Source organism: Peromyscus californicus, unplaced genomic scaffold (genome assembly GCF_007827085.1).
Source record: "Peromyscus californicus insignis strain IS unplaced genomic scaffold, ASM782708v3 Scaffold_11__1_contigs__length_118956290, whole genome shotgun sequence".
Lineage (NCBI taxonomy): Eukaryota > Metazoa > Chordata > Mammalia > Rodentia > Cricetidae > Peromyscus > Peromyscus californicus.
In genome coordinates this window covers 67,912,287-67,920,931 of record NW_026294402.1, presented here as the reverse complement: position 1 = coordinate 67,920,931, position 8,645 = coordinate 67,912,287, and the positions used below count along the sequence as shown (strand labels likewise).

The 8,645-nt window shown below is 42.9% G+C and overlaps 1 long non-coding RNA gene across 1 annotated transcript; it reads left to right on the top strand.

Annotated features, from left to right (window-relative positions):
- The first annotated feature begins 57 nt into the window (after positions 1-57).
- Positions 58-4,145, top strand: LOC128095327 (uncharacterized). Its single transcript, XR_008213218.1, has 3 exons — positions 58-171; positions 2,054-2,105; positions 3,929-4,145. It is a non-coding gene; the product is annotated as an uncharacterized LOC128095327 (long non-coding RNA).
- Positions 4,146-8,645: the final 4,500 nt, after the last annotated feature.

Below are 8,645 nucleotides of genomic sequence, written 5' to 3'. Positions count from 1 at the left end.
GCATCCTCAGCCTGAGAGAATGAGGAAGAAGTAGAGCGGGGCATGCCCTTAAGACGGAGATGAGATGGTTCGGGGGTCAGGAGGATGCGCTGCTTCAGAGGGTCCGAGTTCGGTTCCCAAGCTCCCGTGTTGGGCTGCTCACACGCGCCTTTAGCTCAGACGCTAACACAGGTGATTTAAACAAAAAATCATTTCAAAGTGAGTGTTTGTTAAGGGACAAGAGAAGCTGTGATGTGGCACCCTGGGAGAGGCCGGGCTGGCCTTGGGATTCCCGGCTCTGGAAAGGAAGAAGCTTGGGGCTTTAGAATGCGGAGGGCTATGGATCAGCAGAGCTGGCATGTGTGCATTGTGACACCCAGGACGTTTGGTTTGCTCTCAACATTTGCTGGACATTAGCAGGGTGGTGGCCTGTAATCTTAGCACTTGGGGAGGCTGAGGCTGGAGACTTCAGGTGGTGACTACCCTGATAAACACAAACTCTTGTCTCAAAACGTAAAGCAACGTGATGATGTTTCTAGTTTAGAAGCTGTTTCCATCACAAATAGGTTCAGTACTTTCAAAAATCGAAAGTAATCCCCACTGACCATCCTATGTCATGCCATACCAAAAGGGATTCCTTAGCATGTTGAATATTTTAAGTTGAAGGAACTTTTTTTTTTTCTAATATATTTTTAGTTTTTCTAGACAGGGTTTCTCTGTGTAGCCCTGGCTGTCCTGGAACTCTCTGTAGACCAGGATGGCCTCGAACTCAGACATTCACCTGCCTCCGCCTCCCAAGTGCTGGAATTAAAAGCCTGCACCACGCCACCCCAGCCTAGCTTAAGCTGAAGGAATTGTAAGAAAGACTCCCTCACGCTCTACAACCCAGTCTTCTCTGAGGCAGATGATAAGATCCTTATGTGAAAAAATGCCCTTGATAAGGGCTGTAGAGATGATGCTCACAAGTCAGGAGCACTTGCTGCTCTGCAGAGGATCCAGGCTCAATTCCTAGCACCCACAAGGCAGCTCATGTCTGTAACTCCAATTCCAGGAGATCTGACGCCCTCTTCTGGCCTCTAAGGGCAATGCATGCCAATGCAAAGACACCCACCAGGCAAAACACTCACACATAAAGTAAATCTAAAATTTTAAACCTTGAAAGCATCCAAATGTTTCTCAAGTATATAAACACAACAGGATATTATATAACAATAGAAACAAGTGAATTGTCACTATACACTAGATGGATGATTGAAAAAAGAAAGTCAAGCCGGGCAGCGGTGGCGCACACCTTTAATCCCAGCACTCGGGAGGCAGAGGCAGGTGGATCTCTGTGAGTTCAAGGCCAGACTGGTCTACAGAGTGAGATCCAGGACAGCCACAAAGCTACACAGAGAAACCCTGTCTCAAAAGACCAAAAAAAAAGGGTCCAGGTAAAGGAGCTTGCTGCCAAGCCTGAGAACCTGAGTTCAAGCCCCAGGACCCACATGGTCAAGGGAGAGAACCAACTCTGTAAATTGTTCTCTGACCTCTACACATATAACAAAATATATAAAAGAAAGCTTCTTAAGGAAAAATACTATTCATTCATTTTGGAGACATGTGTCACCATGTAGCCCAGGCTGATCTAGAACTTGCTAGATATAGATAGCCCTGGCTACTGATCTGCTGATATCTCTCCCCACCCCACCCCCTCGATATGTAGCCCAGGCTGGCCTTCAACTCAGTCCTCCTGTCTCAACCTCTCACCCTCCCCAGTGCTGGGATTATACTTATGTGACCCCACAACCTATTCACTAATGCTAAATTTTTAAATTTTAAAGCAAAAGATATGACATCTGTTTGGAGTCCTGGACCAGGCTGGCCTTGAACTCACAAGAGATCTGCATGCCTTTTCCTCTGCATCCCAAGTGCTGGGATTAAAAGTGAATGCCACCATGACCACTAAGTAGTTTATTTTAAAATGTATGCATTTTATACAAGTTTGGGCATTTTTTGTTTTTGTTTTTTTTTTTGGTTTTGGTTTTGGTTTTGGTTTTTTTGCCTGTTATGTCCATGTACCATGTTCATGCAGTGCCCAGAGAAGCCAGAAGAGGGCATCAGATCCCCTGGGACTGGAGAACATGGTGAGTTGCCCAGTGGGTGCTGGGACTTAACTCCAACCTTTGGAAGAGCAGCTAGTACTCTTACCCATCACTTTAGTCCCTCCCCACCCCACCACCCTACCCTTGCCCCAAACTACCTTCTTGATCATGGTGTCTCCCCTGCAAGGTGAGTATTTAGTTGTATCTTCTGTATTACAATGTTAAAGTTGCACAGATTTAACCTTTGACTCCACATCTGGTGTGTGTGTGTGTGTGTGTGTGTGTGTGTGTGTGTGTGTGTGTGTGTATACATCAGGACCAGAAGGATCTGTTCCATCAGCATAAACACTCCTGGCACACAGGGTGTGTGTGTGTGTGTGTGTGTGTGTGTGTGTGTGTGTGTCTGTGTGTCTGTGTGTCTGTGTGTCTGTGTGTCTGTGTGTCTGTGTGTGTCTGTGTGTGTGTACATACATCAGGACCAGAAGGATTTGTTCCATCAGCATAAACACTTCTGGCACATTCCAGGCCAGAGCTTCGCTTAGCCTTCTGTTGGCTCTATTTCACCCAAAGCCAGTGCAGTCACACCTACCCCTCCTAATGAGAGAGAAAGTTCAAACACTTACAATAACCAGGCCTTCTCCTTAAAAACTAGCTTTATTTAAAGGATACTGAAGTAGAGTAACACCAGAGGAGACAAGCTTACAAGTTATCATTCAAGAAAGCCTGCATCCATCGTTTCCAGAACGGAGTCCACAGGCTGACGGTCCTCACAGGGCACACACGACTCAAACGTCTCCCTGGAAACAACAATGACAAGGACAGGGACGGATGGGAAAACAGAATCTCTGCTTGTCTTCTGACTTCGGAAAAAGACACTAATGTGTGGAAGACATGTTCAGTGTTAAACTCCAGCACTGTGGGGAGGAACTACACGTTTAGTATCTCTGAGGAGAGAGATTCATAGCTGAGAATGTAATCGATTTAACACTTCAACGCCTTTTAAACTATCCACATTTGACCCAATGCTATCAGTTACCAAGCTAGTTTCAGTTTCTGTGAGAAGTGTAACCTGTGTGTAAACCATGCAAAGATAATAATTTGGGATGATCCACTAGTTACTACATTAGTTTGTTGTTGTTATTATATTGTTATTTTGAGACTGGGTCTCCCTGTGCGGAGCTGGCTGGCCTGGAACTCATTACGAAGACCAGGCTGGCCTCAAATTTGCAGAGATTGTCCTGCCTGTTTCCCAGTGTTGAGATAAAAGGTTTGTGCCATCACGCCCCGCCCTGAACACTTTATTAATTCATAGTAGTACTTCCTTAAAACTCTGATTTAAATAGAAATAGAAAAAGACTATTTGTCAAATGTTAAACCAAAATAAACTCCTAAGATGTGGTACTAAACTTTTTAACACAAAAAAATAGGCCTATGAAAATATGGACACTCACATAAGATAGAATGGAATCCTGGCACCGTGTAGTGCCTTTGAGACTGGGTAAGTTATTTCTGTACAATAAAAAATACAGGATATACCATGACCAGCATACCGAGCTCTGATGCAACCTCAGAAGCATGAACATAACCTGGGTACACACTCACTTGGAAAAATATTCACTGGTATAGGAAATTCTTTCTCCATCAGAGCAGTTCTGATTGATAAAGTCTAAATGGGAAATTTTAGAAAGATATATAACTTAAGCATACATCAGCATTTGCTTTTACTTTAAGCATATAATTTAAAATATGCAAATTTGCAATGTCCAAATATTACTTACTACAACCTCTTTGGGTACTAATTTTAATGATAAAGACTTTTTAAAAATATTCATTTATTTATGTTATGCATCTTTGTGTGTGTGCAGATGTCTGCAGAGGCCAGAAGAGGGTTTTGAATTCCCTGGAACTGGAATTACAGGAGATTGTGAGCTGCCTGACTTGGCTCCTGGGAACTGAACTTGAGTTCCCTACAAAGAGCAGCAAGCATTCTCAAGGACTGAGCCATCACTCCAGTTCCAGCCAAGAATGTTTTAAAACTAGTGTTCTTAAATAAGCACCTTGAAAATAAAAAATGAAAACGTGCTTTCCTGGTAAAATTTTTTAAAATCATGATTATGACTTTCATTATCAAATTCTATCATCAGACAGTTATAAACTAAGTAACATCCATGTTCTTTAACATGGTCACCAAGTCTAAGCAAATGAGAGGAGTTTTGCTATCTTAATAATTGTCTTAATTGCTTCAATAAGTTTTTAATTAATAAAGATTGGTGCCATTAATTTGATTATAGTACAGTTGTGAGTCATCAGTGGATGTCAGCTAAGAGAATTCCTCAGAAATACTCCCTGCAGGTAGATGGACTCTTTCTTCTTGACACAGTCTTGCTACCTAGCTGGGAGTGGTCTCTAAGTCCAGTCTCCAGCCTCAGGTTCTAAGCACTGGGATTATGAGTTTACGATACCACACTGAACAGGTCAAAACTTTAAGATGTATTTATTGTATTATGAATGCTATGAGCTGCTAACACCAAACTTTACTCCTCCCACACCTCAAAGACTTCAGAGCCTTTACTAACTAAACCATAAACACTTACCTCATAGAGTAGCTTAAAGCATACCAGCATATGACATAATTAGAATTACATAGTAATTTCCTTTGCCATAGAAATAAAGGTTGGACAAAGTCTGAAAACCTTTTATTTTCCAATTTGAATTACAGTAATTTTGCCACAGACCACAGCACTGGTGTATGTATGACTTAAGACACACACTAAGAACAAAAGGACAACCTACTGCCAGAACACATGTCACCAATGTGGAACGCACTTGAGTTTGTATAAAAGTACTGAACTGATATCCCCCAAAGAGGCATATGTCAACAGTACATAGGGAAGAGATAGTTTTAATATGAAACAATTGTTCAAGTCACATTCATCATGATAAGGAGCAGGACTCTTCTATAAAAGATAACATTTTAACTAACAAGCAATACCACCTACCACGGAACCAGAAAGGTACAGGTACTTAGACGTGTTGTTACAACTGCAAGTTACGTGTTGGTGGGAAAAGAGGACATGGGTGAGGTCTCCCACCCACAGTTTTTATTGAGTTTTGAATTACACACAGGCCAATGCCCCATGTCTTGAGGCTTTGGCTTCTATGTGGCCACCTTCTGTCCCCCTTTGACCATTTGACCTGGGAGATGGAGGGCTCTCCCTAGCCTCCATGCTCCAGTGCCTCCAAACTCCCATCCCAGAATTTACCAAGAATCGATAAATGCAGGCATGATTTTGTACTGCTCTCCCGAGTAAGTGGAGAAGACAGGAAGAGGAAGTTGTTGAAATTTGAGGATGAGAAGGGAACCTCTGAGCTCAGCAAAGCTGCGAAAGTCCAGACTTTTCTGAAGGAAGTAGTCCGAAGACACGGGCAGCTGATTCGCAAAAAGCACTGCTTCCTGTGGGGCCTGGGATTCGGCCGTCTGAAACGTTAGAGGTCCTTCTGCTCTGAAGACGCTTTACAAAAGCCAATGCCATGTCACATTCTCCACTCTCTCCATCTAGCTCAGGAAGAAATGATCTTCTCTTAAAATCGAGCCGCCCAACACCACACAAGGAAGTTATTTTCTTTTCTTTTGAGATAGTCTTATGTGCCCCAGGCTGGTTGCTATAGCTGAGGATGACCTTGAGCTTCTGGTCCTCCTGCCTCCACCTCCCAAGTGCTGGGATTTCAGGTGGTGCCACCATGTCCTGTTTTTGTGTGGTCCTGGGGAGGGAACCTGGATTTCATGAATGCTAGGCAAGCGCTCTACTAACTGCGCCACATCCCCAGCTCACAAAGCAACTTCTGGTCAGAGGAAAGATGGGCAAGTTGGAGCATCCTGGAGGTAAAAAGACAAGCCTGCTTCTACAGCAGATGCTAAGAGGGCAACTGAGAACCAGCCACACTGGTGAACTTAGCCTTCCCTAACCACACGGGAAGGACAGAAGGCCACTGCTTCTCCCTCCCAAGCTTCCCTAGGAATCAAACTATCTCCTATCGATTTCCCAACTATTATTTACAAATGAGCTCAGTGATTCTGGGTGATTTTCATTTTTTTGAATTAGAAAAGCCTAAGACAACACAAATGTCCATGCACACAAAACCTCTCTACATTACAAAAAAGAAGTTCTACACACTTTAGTAGCCCCTTTAAAAACGGCTGCTTGCACATCTGCTTAGTGTTCTCACAGCCCGAGTGTGGGAGAAATGCTGGCATGCTAATTTGCTCAAGTTTGAAAGAATATTAGATGAAGATGCTTGGTACTGTTTTAGGATGATGTCATCAGATTGCATGGTGACCAATATTAAGAGTTTTTCCTATCACTAGGCACAGTTGGATGTCTGAAAAACAAAAGAAAGCAAAACTCAAAACCGGACTGTCATTGTATTCTGCTTACTTACATAGAGTAAACACCTGTGCAGGAAAGCCATTTCCTGCCCGTATGCAGCCTTCCAGTTGGGGTCACAAGGACCACAAGAGCAGTACTGTGCCACCCCAGAGGCAGACACTGGCCACAGGTCTTATTCTAAGCACTCTATTTGGAGCCAGGTTTCTTTTCTGAAGCTCGGTTGCTTCATTATTTGTGTACCCTGGGATATCTGAAGCATGTGGACAAGTAAGGGAACCTGTCAGAAAAGAGCTAACGCTTTTTTTTTTTAAAGGTTTATCATTATTATTTGTGTGTGTGTGCTCCATGTTTCAAAATCCACACACAGCGCTGGAGAGATGGCTCAGTGGTTAAGAGCACTGGCTGCTCTTCCAGAGGACCCGGGTTCAATTCCCATAATCCATATGGTGGCTCAAAAGTCTCACACACACATGCTCTACCCGCGGTGGCCAGAAGAGGGTATCAGATTCCCCCATGACTGGAGTTACAGATGCTTGGGTGCTGGGAACAGAAGTGGGGGGTCCTCTAGAGCAGTAAGTGCTCCTGACCCCTGAGTCATACCTCCAGCCCCAGAACTGATGCTTTAAAACTTCCTCCGTAACCTGGCCTTGTTGAGCGAGCCACAGTGTTGACAGTGAGCATGAAGATGTGGAACTGAGTGGTGTGTGCAGGAGAGGAAGCCTTTCGGTGAAGAAAAAAAAAGGATTATACTAGAAAACACAATTCTACCTGTACTTCTTCATCTCAGGTATATTGGGAGCCCTCTACCACTTTCCTAAGAAAGCCACATCAATCTGTGTTAACAGACATCTGTGGGTAAAATGAAATAAAATTTCTTGGGTCATGTCATAGTTCATCATTTTTCTTTTTTCTTTCTTTCTTTCTTTCTTTCTTTCTTTCTTTCTTTTTTTTTTTTTTTTGGCTTTTTGAGACAGGGTTTCTCTGTGTAGCATTGACTGACTGTCCTGGAATTTGCTCTGTAGACCAGGCTGGCCACAAATTCACGGAGATCCTCCTGGTTCTGCCTCCCGAGTACTGGGATTAAAGGCGTTCGTCACCACTGCTGGACCTAATTCATCACCAAAAGCATCTATATAAATTTTATAAATTTTGACTTAGTATTTTGTAGAGACAGATATGGAACTAGCATAAAAATTAATTCAAACCTGTGAATTCATCAGTTATGATTACAGCTTGTCCACCACTCATGGCTGAAACAATGTAGGGCTTTCTTTTCTTTTTTCTTTTTTTTTCTTTTTCTTTTTAAGATAGAATCTCAATATGTAGTCCTGGCTATCCTGGAACTCACAGAGATCCTCCTGTCTCTGCCTCTAGTTGTTTTTCTTTCCTTTCTTGTTTTTGTTTTTGTTTTTCTAGACAGGGTTTCTTTGTGTAGCCCTGGCTGCCCTGGAACTCACTCTTTGGACCAGGCTGGCCTCAAACTTAGAGAGATCTACCTGCCTCTGCCTCCCAAGTGTTGGAGTTACAGGTGTGCACCAGCTGGTTTTTCCTGTATTTACAGATTCTTACTATGTGTTTGGAAAATGCAAAGCACTTGCAAGTCATCTGTGGTTATTTTTTTAAAGCAACAACTTAGAAATAAAGTGAAATATTCACCTTAGAAATCACACGTCCCTAGACTTGATTTGGAGAGGTCATTTCATTTTCTCAAAGACAGCTAACCACTGAAACCATCAGCACTAAAGGGCTTATAGACCTACATAACCCATTTTTAACAATAACCAAATCAATATTACCACAATAAAGTGTGAAGTCCTGAGAGTACCAGCCATCTTGTTCCATTCAGTCACAGTCAGGACCTAATGCTAGGGATGAGCACCCAGTATGAAGTATACAATTTCTCAAAGGCCAGGCCTCATGAGGCTAGAGACGGCTCAGAGGTTAAGCATGTGTACTGCTTTTGCAGAGGACCAGAGTTTGGATTCCAGTACCCATCACAGGCTGCTCACAACTGCCTGTAACTCCAGAAGAGGATCTGATGCCCTCTTCTGGCCTGTATGGGTACTGCATGTACGTACAGACACACGTACACACACAGATATAATTAAAACACAAGATAAATTGTTAAAAAGTCAGCACTCAAAATAATTTCAAGAAAAAAAATAAAACCAGATCTTTAAACACTGAGAAACTT